General features: G+C 36.5%; 1 pseudogene; it reads right to left on the bottom strand.

Annotated features, from left to right (window-relative positions):
- Positions 1-4,719: 4,719 nt before the first annotated feature.
- LOC119642749 lies at positions 4,720-7,843 on the bottom strand (annotated as a pseudogene).

Here is a 7,843-nt window from a genome sequence, read left to right as displayed (position 1 = left end):
CACGAGCATAGCAATTTTTACAGATATATCGCTACAGAATGCAACAAGAGAGAGGGGAAACCGTCTTCCGGCAGAATAGTGCTCAACCGCTGTTAAATTGGAACGGAACTTATTTTGGCATATATGATGATTTTTCGCAAAGACTAATTGAATTGATGTATATTAAAAACGGAACGAAGTATAGTGAACACTTGGACGTTACAATATCGCATTCATTCATGAACAGTGCAAGGAAGGCTAAGGGGACTTCTAAGAGTAGAAGGTTGTTCATGATGTTCATCTGATGGAAATGCATCAAAAAGCTAATAAAACTAGTGTTTTATAATGACAAAGCTCACACACACTCAAAAATCGCTAAGAATAGGAGAATTTTGTGGGTACCTTGTGGAGTGGTTATTTAGAATATCAAACGTATAGTAGACTGTAGCCCAGAAATTTTAGCGAAATATACCGTTGTCGCGATGTCACATTTCCCCCATCAAACTATTTCTCAGTTTCTGAACTAAGAAGAAATGAGATAAAGATTATTTATGAGTAAATAAAAAGCAGGGGAACTTAAGATGACATCGCAAAAGGCGTTTCGGCAATATATCTCGAACTTAAAAATGCGGCCACAAAAATGTATGGCATCAGATGGGCTATTTCGAAGCGAATGAAACATATGTTAAAGAAAGACACACAAGAAGAATTTTTAATTTTTATCCACTTCTTGTGTTATTTTAACTACTTAGACGACATTTGATTTTATTTTAGAAGCAAATGCTCTTCATGTCACTGTAAATAGTACAACCGATGATGTGTTCACGGTTTGAATTAAAAAGGATACCGAAATTTATATTTTAATCTTTTAGAAGAAGGCAAGTTAAAAATATTATATGTAAACTCAAAATGACTTAACTTAGCCGTAAATAAAACAAACACGTCGCATCAGTAACAGAAGGTTAAGAGGACGATGTGTTTTTAAGATAGTAAATTAGCAAAATTTGTAAAATAATTATCTGCGATTTTATATATTACCTCTTGTACCTTTTTGTGTAAAACAAAAAAATTTGTATTCATTAAAAAAAGTCGAATGTCGGGGACTGTAGATGGATTAATGCACGTATTATTGAGAAGCTACCTAGTAGTGGGGTGGTTTCTATCTTTATTGGATATAGACTACACAGACGGTTCCCCTAAAGAAATATACGCTAAAATCCTTATGAACATAGATAGATACGACGGGCTGTTCTTGTGCCCTGGGCCACTCTCTACTCTGTCCTACCTATGGGCCCCATTGACTTCCGATTTTACAAGTGGGGTCTACAAGATTGCAATTGCAACAAATGTTGCGACTTATTTAGTTGAAGTTCTATGAAAATGAAAAAAAAGCTCGTTGAAGTTCTATGAAAATGAAAAAAAGGCTGCAGTTCAGAAATCAGTAAAGGGATCTGTGTAGGGTAGGGAGACGATGCGTCCATAATTCTCTAGTGAATCCAGTGATCTATATAAAAACCTTAAAGAGACCTCTTTCATTGACAATGAACGTATGCAGGGTTTGCAGATCATGGGTTCACTTAATACATATGTGCATGCTTGGTTGTGCGGAGAAGGGTTATACTAGTTTTTATAAATGTAAGCCCGCGTTGTTGTTGTTGCTTCAAACAAATTACCGCACCAATTCTAGTTAAATTGAAATCTAACTGAATCTAGTTCGAAGATATGTTAGCATTGTGCATATGTACGACGTATGTAGCCGTAACCAACTTCCTTGCGAGTGTGAACATAAAAATTTGTTACCAATCAAAACGCAATTACATGCGAGCTTACATTTTCTCATTGTATCCACAAGCAAAAGCTATAAAGGACATAGCCATGTACATATGTGTAGTGAGAGGCGTTAATATTCGGTATTCCCCTCAACAACAAATAAACGGTCGTTAAGCTTAGTCCATTGTCCAAACACTGACTGCGTACTAATTAAGATGTAATAAAAAACAAACAAAATGTTATTTCAGTAAATGAAAAAATTACATACCGCCCCACATTGATATTCGATATTTATCATATAAGGAGCGATGCGAAGAAAAAAACAACATATTATTAAAATTTGATATCTAGCGGGGTATCCTTTTTGCTTAATGATGTCATTTAGATGGTCTGGCACTTTGTGTATAATTGTTTTCTCGTGTAGGAAGGAGGGATGTTATTCCATTCTTCTTGTAATCTATTTTCCAGATCTTTGAAGGAGGGGATTGACTATTTTCGTGAATGGTGATCTAATTCTTTCTACATATTTTTGATGGGATTCATGTCTGGTGACTGGAAGGGAGGATGAAGCATTTTGGGTCAGTTGTAAAAGAGCCACTTTTGAATTAAGCGGGACTTGTGCTTGGTGTTGTTGACTTGGGAGAACTTGAATGAATGCAAATCACCAAGTTTCTCTCCATTTTCTTTAAAATTTCCCTTGAATATCCTTAAATAGTCCTTCCTGGCCAGCATGCCATCTGTGGGCAGCAGTTTATCGACTTCAAACTATAACATGACCGGTGCCATGTTTTACGATAGGCCTCAAATTTTTTGGTCGTAGGTTTTCGCCTACTTTTCGCCTACTTTTCGCCAAGCCTTTATTCGTCCATAGAATGCAAAACTTATCGTCACCAGCAAATATAACGTAGATCCACCGGAAAATGAGCTTCGAAACGTTCTCTCTGGCAAATTCTGGTCTTAGCTTTCGATTACGTTCTTGTGCCATCATACCACTTTACGTTAAGAGTCCTTCTTATTGTGGATGCTGATATTTCCTTTTCGTAATCCTTGGTAAACTCTGCAGAAATTTCAGATGCACTTAATGGACGATTTGCTTTTATTTTGTAAAGTCGGTATATCGATAACTACATTAAGTGAAATGGTGAACCTTGGTCCGCTACAAAGTTTTCGCTAGCTATGATTATTCGCTACCAACGGACATATCACCTGACACTGAGATGAGTTCCTAGAAAAATTCTTAAGTATGGGCCAAGAATTCACTCATTGTAACAGCGGTTCTGCGGTAGTACCAAGTCAGATCTCCGGATGAAAAGTCATATGGATGCGGCATCAACGGCAAAGATAAATAGGAGAGAAACGAAAACTATATGAACTATGAAGTTGCGTTTATTGTATGTGAATGAATTAGGATGGAAATGACGAATCAATCACTTTTTCGGAGAAAACCAATACATTAGCAGCGTATGCGGTATAATAAGGAAAACGTGTGGAATTTCATGTCTAGATATGCAGATATACATATAATATATACATAAAAAAAATCTTTCCATTTTGAGCTGAAATTCAGTGCCAGACAGATATATATGGAACTAGAGTTGGCTTGGTAGAAGGTTCTAAGTAATACATAGCTTGGACATTTGGCAACAATAACTAATCGTAATACCAATCTACATCGCAGCATGAAGATATCAGTTCTAAAAACGAAGATTTCGGTTTCGGCAAGTAAAGAGCATTCGCCGACACGAATTTTTATGTACCAGAACAAAAGTCACACGTTTTTGCACCACGACGTTACCGGGGATGAAAAGCGAAGTTATTTTGAAAAACCAAATATCCAAAATTATAAGCCGTACTACACTAGTATAGACTAAAAGGCTGAATGACAGGAAGACTGTACTGGCAATATAGCAATTCGTAATCAGCGTGCAGTTCTAATTCGACTTGGCCAGGTCTGCCAGTCTGTAGGGTCTCTACCGAACGCAAAAATTCCCCCTCAACTTAGATTGAAATGTTGGAAGTTGTTGCACGTAGCATGCTATGGAAAATTAGGTAATCAAAGTGCAAGCCCACAGTAAAGCGTAAACTGAACGAACCTCTGCTAGAAGTTTTTGTTTATTATTCATAAATTAAGAATGATAGAAGAGTGAAAGTTTCGGTCACAAAAGAGAGAGTATACGACTAGAGAATGTCTTATGCAGTAATTAAAGTGTTTCAAGGAATGCATACGTCGTACCATCTTGTTGAGATCTCATGTCGATCACATCAATATCATCCGATTCAGGCAGAAAGAATTCGATTATCAGAGAGCGATATCGAGCATTAGCAACATTCAATGCTTCACCAGCCTCATTTTTGAAAGGTATGGCCAAACTTTCATTACTTTCGGAATATTTTTCAACAATGAAAACGTGTTGCTCTTTCTTTTAAAGTTCCAGTGTTACTAATCCTTTTTCTTTTGTGAAGTGCCAAATGGCCGCAAATTTATTCGTACGTAATTTTTGGGACACTGTCTATATGTAAATAGCAACTGGAAGGGAGAATTTGATTATTATACGTAAAATCGGTTAATAATTTACTTAAAACTTATAAAACTCCTGCTACTATACACTAATTTACTAATAAGTTGCAGTACTAGTGGGATAATCAGGTACGAAAAATTTTGCTTTGACTGCTGCATTCAGAAGCGAAAGCTAACCTGCAGCTGCGTGTTTACCTCCAAATTTTATACTACTATAACGTGACAGACGAATGGTGGTGGATAGGCAAGATTCGACCACAGCCGGAATAATTTTCCTATTTGCTACACACCAGTTTGGGATTTTCGCAACTAACAAGCGACAAAGTGCTCCTGGAGAGTTATTGTGTAAATATTTGCTTTGGAATACCAAATTTCACACAAAGTGACAGAAACGATGGAAAGCAATTTTGTGACCGTTGAACGATAATAACGACGGAATAAAGCTATTAGACTTATGTTCGCTTATTATTATTTGTTACATTATTATTACGTCCCATGGTAATACATTTGCTTGTAGATGTTAGCTCTTCGAGTTCTTTTTTTAGAGCATCTGGTATAATGTCTGTAGAAGGGGGCGACATTGTTAATTGTGTCATCAGTATTATTATAAATTGTTTATCGTAAAGAAATAAATTCCGTATAGAAACTATGAACTATATGTATTGGCAATACATATTGACAATATTGGCTGTTGCAATTATTCTTCTTTTGTTCGCATTTCCGCGTGAGTGATAAGACGGTTATGCCGCTTTGCAACATCTACTTTAGAGTCAATTTTATCATATCTCTTTGCCCACTTCATGGTCCGAATTAAAGATTCAAATTAAACTCAGTGTTAAGCTATTTAAACAATCCAAATGCGGTAGAAAATTGCCGATTTCGAGACAAAATAACCACCGACCCATTTTCGCACATCCTCAGCTTTTGCGAACTATGGGTTTGAAGAATACACGGAGCGCGGCAAAATTTCTGACCTTAAGTTGAAAATTATTTCCGTGTTTAGTTTCGCGGAAGACGGCCGAAAGTATGTAAATTTCATCGTTTTCACCACTAAGAATTTTTGCCCGAATTCTCGTAAATCGATTTCTGACTGCTTGGATTACTGTATATTCACTCTAAGCTCTATTTCATTCCAGTTTAAACGCAGAAAACCGCAGTGCCCTGAAAGGCACCCATCTCTTTAAACTTTGATATACACTGAACGACAGCTTGTCAACAATTGGGACATACATCATTCAAACATCAATATCTAAATTATCTATATTTGAAATTTCGGAAAAGTTAAACGCGTCAGGTGTGTTCTACGGAACGAACTCGTTCACACACCTAATATTTGCACTTTATTGCATTTCAGACCGTCTCAATGTTCAACTGAAAATTTATAGAAGCGCAAAACTAATTACTTTGAAGAGCAAAAAGCAAGAAAACTTAGGTAGAAATTGAGTGCATGTGCGAAAATACACATAATCTGCCTGCTGCGCCGAAATTCCTTTGCGTAAAAGAGTGATAGCCGTCGACATCTTCCTCTCCTATACTTTCTCGTATTTTTGTTGTTTACTATCGGATTCCAATTCCTGCCAAGGCAACATGCCCCGTATAAAATACATCATAACATAGTCTAAAGATTCCCTATCATCCTTTCGTGATAGTTCAATACCAAGATGAGCATTAAAAGCTCTTATCTGCATGGTAGATCATTCAGGGTTTTGTTTAACCTCATTACCTCGGATGAATTCCCCGTGACGTCTGGCGTACCTCAAGGTAGCCACTTGGGACCTATTTTATTTAATTTATACATCAATGATTTACCCTCCGTGATTAAATTCAGTGAGATTTTAATGTATGCTGATGATGTGAAACTGTTTTCTTCTTTTTCCGTAGAATCGCAATCACATCATCTTCAAAGTGATTTGAACAATTTGGTTGCATGTTGCTCTCTCAATTTTCTGAAACTAAATCTAAATAAATGTAAGAAGCTTTCTTTCTTAAGAAGGAAGTCGTTCAGTACTCAATACTTCATTGATTCGCACAGGTTGGAAGACGTCGATTCGTTCATAGATTTAGGCGTTCTATTCGATTATAGGTTACGTTTCAATTTACATATTGAGTCCTCGTTAAGCAAAGCTAGGTCCGCGCTTGGTTTTTAAAGAGGTGGTCAAAAAGGGCTTGATGATCCTTATATTACGAAAAGGCTTTACACGTGTTTGGTTAGACCTATACTTGAATATGCCTCTGTTGTGTGGTCTCCTTCATATAGGTGCCACGTAGATTCAATTGAATCTATACAAAAGCAATTCTTGCTGTTTGCCCTTAGGAATTTGGGTTGGGACCCGATTTCCCCTCTTCCACCCTATGAAAATAGGTTGCTTCTGCTATCCTTACCGTCACTCGAGAAACGTAGATTTGTTCTTGGGGTTTCCTTCTTAATCAAATTAATAAATGGTGCAATTGACTCGCCCGCATTACTTCGTGAGATAGGCTTTAATGCCCCTAACCGCTTCTCTAGGCACTTTATGTTGATAAAGCTTAATCAATGCAAATATAATTTTGAACTGTTTAACCCGCTCAGAGTTGTTTGCAAGAACCTAAATGACGTCTATCATTTATTCTCATTAACGGACTCTTTAAAGTCCATTAAAGCAACATTGCTTAATACGCGCGATTTACCTATGTCGTACTTAAACTGACTTAACCTTAAATATGTCATTATGAGTCGAAAATTAATTTGTTGTTAACTATTATCGGTTGCCAAGCTTATGCATGTTTGCGATGGCTTAGGGGTTCACTTGCAATTTAGTCTTGTATCAGTTGTGGGTGTGGCTCTATGCTAATTGTGTACATGCTTTTTTTTTTTTCTTTTTTTTCCTCCTTATTTGTTTTATTGTACTTATACTAAGTTTTATTATTAATTAATTTTAAGATTTACTTAAGAGTCAATTGAACCCGACTGCCATTTTGTTTTAGTTGAGTATCTTGTATAAGTGGAATAAATAAATAAATAAATAAATAAAAGAGGCGTAACGAGCTGTATCTGTTAAATTTTTGCCTGCACGAAATCTGCTTTGGGGATTACAATACCTTTTGGCTAAACCAAAATCTATTAAAAATAATTGATGAGAATGACGGTTTAACATCACGATGTGTACACCATTGAGAGTGAATAAACTCCAAGCATCCAATCATTTGCTCGACCAGCGTTAAGATAGTTTTAACAGCAATGTGACAATTGCACACATCAAACAAATGTGTTAATGATGGTCCCAACAAATCCATAACAAGAATATCAAGATTTTCTCTTCGCCATAATGACCCGTGCGTAGAATGCCCACATCACCACTTAGGATTCGATATTATCTCGCCCTATATTCAATCGTGGATGATGTGCGGAATTGCTTTCTTTATTTTAGCTCCGACTTCTTCATCATTTTGCATATGTATGCCGAAATAGAAGTCTCCGCCAGAAATGCTTCCGATTTTCCAACATAGTTGGTACTTATCATAAACTATAAGATCAAAACGTAACACAGTAAAATTTGTTGATATTGCTAATGGAAACAGTTTACTTTCTATGTCCAT

The sequence above is a fragment of the Glossina fuscipes genome, unplaced genomic scaffold (assembly GCF_014805625.2).
Source record: "Glossina fuscipes isolate IAEA_lab_2018 unplaced genomic scaffold, Yale_Gfus_2 257, whole genome shotgun sequence".
NCBI classification, from domain to species: domain Eukaryota; kingdom Metazoa; phylum Arthropoda; class Insecta; order Diptera; family Glossinidae; genus Glossina; species Glossina fuscipes.
This window is presented reverse-complemented; position numbering and strand designations above follow the sequence as displayed.